Source organism: Sorex araneus, chromosome 3 (assembly GCF_027595985.1).
Source record: "Sorex araneus isolate mSorAra2 chromosome 3, mSorAra2.pri, whole genome shotgun sequence".
NCBI lineage: Eukaryota > Metazoa > Chordata > Mammalia > Eulipotyphla > Soricidae > Sorex > Sorex araneus.
In genome coordinates this window covers 152,624,152-152,633,308 of record NC_073304.1, presented here as the reverse complement: position 1 = coordinate 152,633,308, position 9,157 = coordinate 152,624,152, and the positions used below count along the sequence as shown (strand labels likewise).

The window sequence follows — 9,157 nt, the reverse complement described above, 5'->3', positions numbered from 1 at the left end:
CCCCGCCCCCAGACGGTCCCCCACGCCACGCCACGGGCGAGCCCAGAGCACAGCTGCGTGTGGCCCCAAAACAAAAAACGAGGACCAAAACATGGTCCTGTCGGGGCTCCGGGAGCCGCGGGGCCGCGGGGGTCGGACCCGGGCTGGCCTTCGGCCCGGCGCTGCCCCCAGCCCTCGGGGTCTTCAGGTCTCCAGCACGGGGATGGCGCGTCGCTGTTCTCTCGGGGCTGAGGGGCCGCCTGGGAGCGTGTCGGCGTCTCCTCAGGGGCGAGGCGGGCTTGGGGACGGCACGGGACAGGAGCTGGGCGTGCGGCGGGCGGGAATGGGTTAGTCACGTCTGTGGACTGTACCAGCCGAGGCGGGTCAGAGACGGCCGCCGGGACGTCGGGAAGATGAGAGGAAGCCGCAGGCGGCTGGGGGAGCCGCTGTAGGCGGGGCATGCTCCGAAGGTGAGCGAAATGCAAGGGGCCGGAGGGGCCGGGGCAGGGCTCTGACTCTGAAAGCGGTGACCAGCATCCCCTATGCCCCCCACCCCCCGCGCCGCCCGGAGGATCCCTGAGTGCAGAGCCAGGAGTAAGCCCTGGGCATCACAGGGGTGTGGCCCACAAACAAGACAGAAATCCTGAGTTGGGGGACATTGTCACAGACCGGAGGTTCTATGCTCCGTAGCGCCACAGCAGTAGGGCTGGGGGGTGGGCGTTCAGGGGCAGGCTCGGGGCCTCCCTAGGCCAATGTGCTTTATGGCTCAGGCTCTTGCCCTGTGTCATCAGGACCTGTCACCACAGCGGGAAGCATGACTGCAGAGTGGCACGGCACACGGTGGGACGTGGCACTGCCTCACCTCTGCCAGCCCCTACAAATCCAATAAATTCTGGAACCAGCTCCCTCCCTTCTGGCTGCTTCTCCAGACCCTGCCAGAGCCCCCCACCCCACCCCCTACAGGCAGAATACGACCCACTCACCCTGTCACTCACGGAGGGACTGAGCCATAACTTGCAGGAGCTCTGAATTTTTTTTTTTTTGGTATGATTTTGGGCTACACCTGGCCATGCTCACAGCTGACTCCTGTGACTCCTGGCTCTGTGCTTGGGGATCACTCCTGACTGCCTTCAGGGGACGGTATAATGGCGCTGGGGATCGAACCTGAGTCAGCTGCATGCAAGGCCAGCTCCCTGCTTGCTGTACAATTTACTGCCCCGGGGGTCCAGGGTCAGTCCCGGACTCTGCATGGTCTCTGGAGCGCTCCAGGAGTGATAACTGCACAGCAACTCCCCAAACCAGAGTATAAAAGGAGGCCTGCAAGCATCTGTTCCCAGAGAAGAGTCTGGAATACCTGTGCGCCATGTACCCTTCCCGCCTTCCGGCCTTCATCACACAGATCCTATTCTCAGCCTGAGCCAAAAGGGACTACCTGACCACTGGAGAAGCCTAACAGCTTCTCCACATTTTGTGAGCTTCGAGAATTTCTCTTGCGCCTCCCACAGAGACTTCCTGGCCAGCCTCTGCTCACACAATCAAATCCTCTTCCAGATACTTGTATGCAACAATACTCCGGTGCTCAGTGCTTTGCTCTCCAGTGCAATTTTTTTTTTCTTTTTGGGTCACACCCAGCAATGCACAGGGGTTCCTCCTGGCTCTGCACTCAGGAACCACCCCTGGCGGTGCTCAGGGGACCATATGGGATGCTGGAAATCAAACCCGGGTTGGCTGCATGCAAGGCAAATGCCCTACCTTTTGTGCTATCGTTCCAGCTCCGCGATTTATTTATTTTTTTTTTATTATTTTTTTTTTGTTTCAGGTTAATGAGTGACAAGGAAGTGTCTCTTTATTGTTATTGCCTCAGTAGCTGAAGCATTTACTTGATCCCGCTGTTGGCCATAGTCTGAGCTCGGCACACGCCCTTCCCCTTCACCTCGAAGGGGGCTCCTAAAAATATGGAACGCTTCACGAATTTGCGTGTCATCCTTGCGCAGGGGCCATGCTAATCTTCTCTGTATCGTTCCAATTTTAGTATATGTGCTGCCGAAGCGAGCACTCCGCGATTTATTTTTAAATGTAGGAGTACTGCTATTTATTCAGTCATTGATTAAGCTGATTGACTTGGACATGAACTCCACATTTTTTTTCATTCAGAATGTTAATTTTATTATGTTTTTATTATCTTTTTAATCACCGTGAGATACAGTTCCAAAGGTTTCCTGTTTGAGTTTCAGTCATAAAATGATCGACCACCCAACCCTCCACCAGTGCACATCTTCCACCACCAAGAACCCCAGTACCCCCCCATCCCACCCCTCCTCCTCCCTCTATGGCAAACAATCTCCCCTATATTCTCTTTTGTATTGCCTGTTTTTTTTTTTGTTTTTTTTTTTTTGCTTTTTGGGTCACACCCAGCGATGCTCAGGGGTTACTCCTGGCTTTGCACTCAGGAATTACTCCTGGCGGTGCTTGGGGGACCATATGGGATGCCGGGGATTGAACCCGGGTCGGCCGCATGCAAGGCAAACGCCCTACCCATTGTGCTATCGCTCCGGCCCCTGTATTGCCTGTTATGAACAGCACAAGATGTTGTGCGGTCATGCACTCCTAAAACTCCAAAATTCCAGATAATTAGGGTCTGGAGAAATCTCTGCAGCTTTTGTGTGTCTCTGGATGATGCACATTAAGGAGCTTAAGTAGCAGTCAGAGACAGTTTGTGGGTGTGAGCTCCAGGGTCCTATGGGGATGGGGGATGGAAGGACTGGCCCATCCCCTATCCCTTGAGGCCTGGAGTTTGCAGTCACTGAACCCATGTACCTGCACTTCTCACTGGCTTCTGGAAGTTGGTGGCTGCTGGGGCTTTTAGGGGACAGGTGGAGGGATGGCATCTGCCCCTGTCTGAGGCACCCGGTGAAGTCGGCCTGGCTTCAAGTCTGGAGGCATCTCTGCAGCGAGCTGCTCGGTTTGGATATTCTTTTGTGTGTCTCTTGATCATGGCTGTTAAGGAGCTTAAGTAACAGCCAGGGGCAGTTTGTGGGCATGACCTCCAGGGTCCCTTGGGGATGGGGCGATGAGAAGGACAGGCCCATCCCTTATCCCTTGAGGCCTCTCCAGTGCAATTTTTTTTAAAGGATGATAGGCAAAAAAGATCACGTGCTAGGCAAAGAATACAGGAGTGAAGTCGCTAACCCACACATGGCTGACCAGGTTTAAATCCCCAACACCACATATGGGCCCCACATACCACTAGGAGTGACCTTTCAATAACTCCAGTGTAGCACTGCCCACCCCCAACAAAAAGGATCATAAAAAAGAACATATGATGAACACAAATGTGTATTTCAGTGGGTTGTTAGAAAATTCCTTTCAACAACTTCCCAGATCTAGAAAAAGAACACAGCAGGAGCTTGCTGCAGATCGTTAAGTGCATGCTTTGGTTTGTTTTTGGGCCACCCTGGCAATGCTCAGGACTTACTCCTGACTGAGCACATGTTCTGCATGCTGAAGCCTAGGTTCAAGCAACAGCTCCACATGGAAGCCACCACCAAGCACAGGTGTAATCCAGAGGGAGAGAGGGAGGGAGGAGGGAGAGGGAGAGAAGGGACACTGAGCAGGACATGTAGCCGAGTAGGAGCACACAGGTTTGCTCTATTGGGCTGTGGATTTGGCCCCAGCTCTGTCTGTGGTCCCACTACAATGACCATTATTAACAACAGCAAAATTTAATAATAAAGATAGGACAGTCCTGCAGGGAAGCCAGCAATCCACATCCCAAAGAGTCTGTGGGTAAAGCATGGGCTGTGCGTGCAGCTGACACTGTCAGTCCTCAGCACCGCACACAGACTCCCAAGCCCCAGCAGGAATGATCCCTAAGCCTGGCCTGAACAAGAACAAAACACAGAGGGACCAGAGTGACAGCACAGGAGGGAGGGCATTTATCTTGCATACAGCCAACCTGGGTTTTATCCTTGGCATTTCATCTAGTGCTCACTCCCTGAGGAGTAATTTCTGAGTGCAGAGCCTGCTATAGTCCCTGAGCAACACTAAGTGTGGCTCCAAAACCAAACTAAACCAACAAAAATAAAAAAGACCTTGTAAAGCTGAAGCTATAGTACAGTGGTAGGGCACTTGCCTTGCATGCTGCCAACCCACATTTAGTCCCCAACATCATTCTGAATGGTTCCCGAGCACTGCCAGGAGTGATTCCTGAGTGCAGATTCCAGAGTAAATCCTGAGCACTGCCAGGTGTGACCCCAAAACAAGCTAATAAACAAGCCAAAATTAAAAAGGACATTATCAATACTACAGAGACCTATCCTCCCCAGTGTTCTTTTAGCTTTTAATTTAACTTTCATCATTTTAGGTAAAATGGTTACTATGTATTTAATAAATAAATGATGTGGGCTCTCTTCCTCCACTTGGGTTTGGTGGTCATGAGCCATTTCCCCACCCCAGCCTGCAGCTGCCACCAACAGATGTATTAAAGAGGGAACAGGGCCTCCAGGCTGGTTGGTGATCAGTCACCGTTTATTCCAATCTCATTCTTGCCATCTATTCCGTTCTCCCCATGTGCCTGTTCCAGTCTCACTGAGTTCCGCATTCCAGTCTCACATTGCCCCTCATTCCGTCTCCTCCTGTCCTTTATGCTACTCTCTCTATGCCCAGTCTCACAGCCCTGTCTAGAGCCCAACCTTCAAGCCATGGAGGTAGCAACAAGTCAGCAATCAATCAACAATCAACATATGTCAAACCCTTCCCTTTCTTCTAGGGAAGCTCTTCTAAGACTAAGATCTCCTCCTGCTAGGAGATCTGCTCAAGGGCAAAATTTCATCTAAGAACATACTTCTCATTTCCTTAGTCCATAAAAAAATCACCTTAGATTTACTTCTTTTTTTTTTCTCTTTTTGGGTCACACCCAGAGATGCACAGGGGTTACTCCTGGCTCATGCACTCAGGAATTATTCCTGGCGGTGCTCGGGGGACCATATGAGATGCCAGGAATCGAACCCGGGTCGGCCACGTGCAAGGCAAAAGTTCCACCCACTGTGCTATCGCTCCAGCCACCAGGTTTACTTATTAATAATCTTTCCAGTCATTTTGTATAGACATAGTAAGAGATATATTAAGCTTATAGGGTGATTCTCTTGGGTACCTTTAGCTATAGTTCCCAGACTACAGTGCTCAGGCCAGATTAGTCCTTCCTAATCCCTGCAGGGTCCTCGTTTAGTCATTTCTCTTTGAATCATAACAATTTGTCCACGACCATGTTCTTAACTTATTCTAAGTTTTATGACACTTCGCCTGTCCCATTTCAATGTCTGGATAGCTTACAGCTTGCCCTGGGTCCATCCAGTCTTTTCTTTGGGACCCTCCTTTGGTGTGCTAATAACTAAGGGTAACTGAAGCTTAAGTTGACTAAATATGACAGATGCTCAGAAAGTAAATGTTATTCGGAATCAATTGACTCCCAGATTACAAAAGCATAGCATCAACTGTATTCCTGTGTCTATACAAAAAAGGATATTGCTCTAAAGTAAACTATGCAAAGGACATAAGAGAAAGAGAGAAGTAATATTTCGTTTACAAATACAAAATTCAGAGTCCTAGAAGGATCTAACCTTACAAGTCACAGGTTCTGGTTAGGGGAAATGAGTGATTAACAGAGAAAGCAGAGCACAGAGAAGTTAAAGATGAATACTGAAGAAATGGGAAAGAGTGGTAGCACAGTGGGTAGGGTGTTTGCCTTGCATATGGCCGACCCAGGTTCAATTTCTAGCATCCCATATGGCCCCCTGAGCACCACCAGGAGTAATTCCTGAGTGCAGAACCAGGGATAACTCCTGAGCATCACCAGATGTCACACACACACACACATACACACACACACAAGTTAAACAACAACAACAAAAAAGAAGCGTACAGCACCCAGTCCAGACAAAGTCAGACCTGAACACCTGAAGAATCTGCCACCAGTACTTGTCAATACACTGGCTCGGCTCTTCACACATTACCTGTCTGAATACAAGGTTTCATCCCAATGTAAAACCAGCAGGACCATTCTGTTGTACAAAAAGGGAGACATCCACAACATCAGCAATTATTGCCCAATCTGCGTGTTGTCCGTCGTCTACAAGTTGTTCACTCGAGTCATCCTGAATAGGATTGGCAGAATACTAGACAAAGGAGAACCATGCGAGCAAACTGGGTTTTGGGAAGGATTCAGCACAATTGACCATAACCACACGGTGACCAAGCTCACTGAGGTTTCGTGAGAGTTCAGATGCCACTTTGTCTAACATTTGTCAATTTATTTTTTATTTATATATTTTTTAGTACCAATACGTTTTTTTTTCTTTTTGGGTCACACCCAGCGATGCTCAGGGGTTACTCCTGGCTTTGCACTCAGGAATTACTCCTGGCAGTGCTTGGGGGACCATATGGGATGCCAGGGATCGAACCCGGGTCGGCCGCGTGCAAGGCAAACGCCCTACCCGCTGTGCTATCTCTCCGGCCCCAGTACCAATAAGTTTTTATTTATTCATTGTATTTTCCCAGGGTACAGAAAGGGAATGGGAAAAGGATCAGCATGTATGTAGCAAAATGATTGCAAAAGGGAAAGGAAGTAAACCCATACCGCAAAATCAACTATCAAATAAACATTTCCCAAGGATGGGGTCACCAAAGCCCAGGGGCTCCCATCTCAGCCCATGGGATGAGGGAAGGGGATCAGGTACATGCTTCCCTACTCTCCTGCCCTCCCTCCCCAGAAATTCAAGATTTCACACAAAGCTTTGGTTTCTAGCAGTAAACATGGAGTTACATTCGTCAGTCTCCTATTAAACAATCTTGTGGCCACTTTGACCTAAGTTTCTTGCACCTGCACAAAAGTTCCTGAGTGACTTGGATATACATTCATCTTCCCTTTCCTTGGTTTCCTGATCCCACTTTACATGGAAGGCCCCCTCATTGCTTCTCTACCCTAATATTCAAAACTAAAGTAATACAGCAGCGCATGTTTGGCATAAAAGATAGCAAGTGATAGTCCTCTCTTCAAAGACTGGGTGCAAGGAATAGAGTGTTCTGAACTTCTAAAAGACTTTTGTAAAAAATCACTTTAAGACTTTGGGGATACACCACAAAATTGCAAGGTTGTGTGGATTGGTGGGTGGGCTAGAGAGGAATGGAGGAAGTGGGGGTAGAAGGGGGAATCAAGGAGGTGGTAAGAAAATTCAGGAAATGGTAGAAGTTTGAGGGACAGAAGACCTGATTCAAAATAGGAAATAAGGGCAGGGGAACACAAGAGAAAGGGTGGTTCAAGACCCCCATTTCAAGAAGGGTCCCCAAGCTTGCTTCAGATCCTTTTACCTGGTGCAGAACCTTTTGTCAAAGATGCTTTGGCTATTTTTCTTATACAACAATTTTGTAAACAATAAAACCCCAAAATAACATGGAGAAGACCAACACAGTATATTTACACAAACTAGGCCACCTAGAAATCACCAAATTAGCTACTCATAAGTTCTACAAAGCCCAGACAAATACAATAACTAGAAGGGGCTACAAATTGGGGGAGAACAAGAACCCAGGATCAGACACAAATCACCCAATGCAGTCTATTGCATTTTCCCCGTTTCAACACAGTGAGGTAGAGGTTTGCAGGGATCACAGCACGTAAACGAATGCCCACCCCACCCTTTCTCCTTTGGCTATTCACCATGACGTGAATCACTGATACCGCAGGGCAGAACACTGGCTCTGGGCCCCAAAAAAGGAGATATCAGGAAGCCAAAGAGTTAAAGGATCTGGATTTGGTCCCTGTTTCATATCCATACCTGGGCATCTCAAAGTGGATACAGAGATATCCTCTGAAAACTATCCTTATGAACTCAAGCTTTTTTTGGGGTGTTTTTTTTTTTTTTTTGGCAAGCACACATTCACCCTGTTGTGCATGGTAGGCCTAGCCCACTCCAGTGAAAGATGGAGCTGCGATGTCAAGACTCCTGTGCCCTGGGGTTAGAGGTCTGGGACAGCAATCCTCCATCCCACCACAGACCTCACCTGATCTTGGCTTCCTCTTGGTGCCTTTAATCTGGCCCGGCTTCTCCTAACCTCTCTGCAACACCTTTCCTGTTCAGACCAGTTTTCAATCTTGGGGAGGAAATCAAGTCACAGGGCACCCAAGGGAAAACCTAGCCCCCCCACCCCCATGAGAACATTGAAGATGGAGGGGTTTCAAGACAACATAACAGCAGAAAAGTCAGCTCACAATTGACCAAAAAAAAAAAAATGAGGTAGTTCAATCCACTTCAAATAGTTTTTCTCCCTGCTGATCAAACAACAAAAGGTATTCCTGTTGTGCAGACCCGGAGGTGCCGCTGACTTATCCCTGAGATTGCTCATGTACCTGAGAACACAGTGCAGGAATGAGGGCCTTAGATTAAAATACACAAAAATACAAAACCAGAATATTTATATTACGAAAAAGAATTAAAATGCACAAGATATGTCATTCGCACACAGCTAGTGCAGTTGGCATCCTGGAGAAGGTGGGACCACGGTGCAGCAATCCAAGGCAGCAAATAAATAAAATCATATTGGCCCAGAATGGGGAGGGAGCTTAGGAGCAGATAGGTCAGTGCTGTTCCAGTCCCCCTTTGGCCTTTCATCACAATCCATGGCTTGGGACAGTTCCCAACACTCTAACCCAAGAGTGTTGGGAGGCAAGATGTAGAAAAAGCCTGTCTTAGCCCTGAGATTCCCTCCCACGGAATGCAGAAGCTTGTGGGTTGGGCCCATTAATCTGGTCTCTTGTCTGATCAATCTTTTCACTCTGGCATGGAAAATAGTTACACAGCCTTCTTTAAAAGAAAAACCACTTCCGTGTCCAGAACATTTCAAAAGCAAGAGATCCTGGGCATAGAGACTCAGATAAAGCATGCAGAGGGGGTCAGCCCCCAAAGCCCTCAGGTGCATTTAGACAGCGTGATTGGAGTTCCTTTGCCTCACCACCTCCCCCTGCCAAGAGAGGGAAGAGAGGGTGAAGCTCTGGACCCCGGCCTGAGATACGTACATGGCAGTGCCAGCTGCCCCCTGCCCACCCTGTCCCCACTTTCTCCTCTGCTGATTGATGCCCACTCCTTGAAACTTGATCGCAAAAGGATAACCCCCACCCACTGGC

General features: G+C 48.8%; 1 non-coding gene across 1 annotated transcript; it reads right to left on the bottom strand.

Annotated features, from left to right (window-relative positions):
• Window positions 1-1,928: 1,928 nt before the first annotated feature.
• On the bottom strand, window positions 1,929-2,035 carry LOC129403782 (U6 spliceosomal RNA). Its single transcript, XR_008629443.1, has one exon. It is a non-coding gene; the product is annotated as a U6 spliceosomal RNA (small nuclear RNA).
• Between the last annotated feature and the right edge of the window lie 7,122 nt (window positions 2,036-9,157).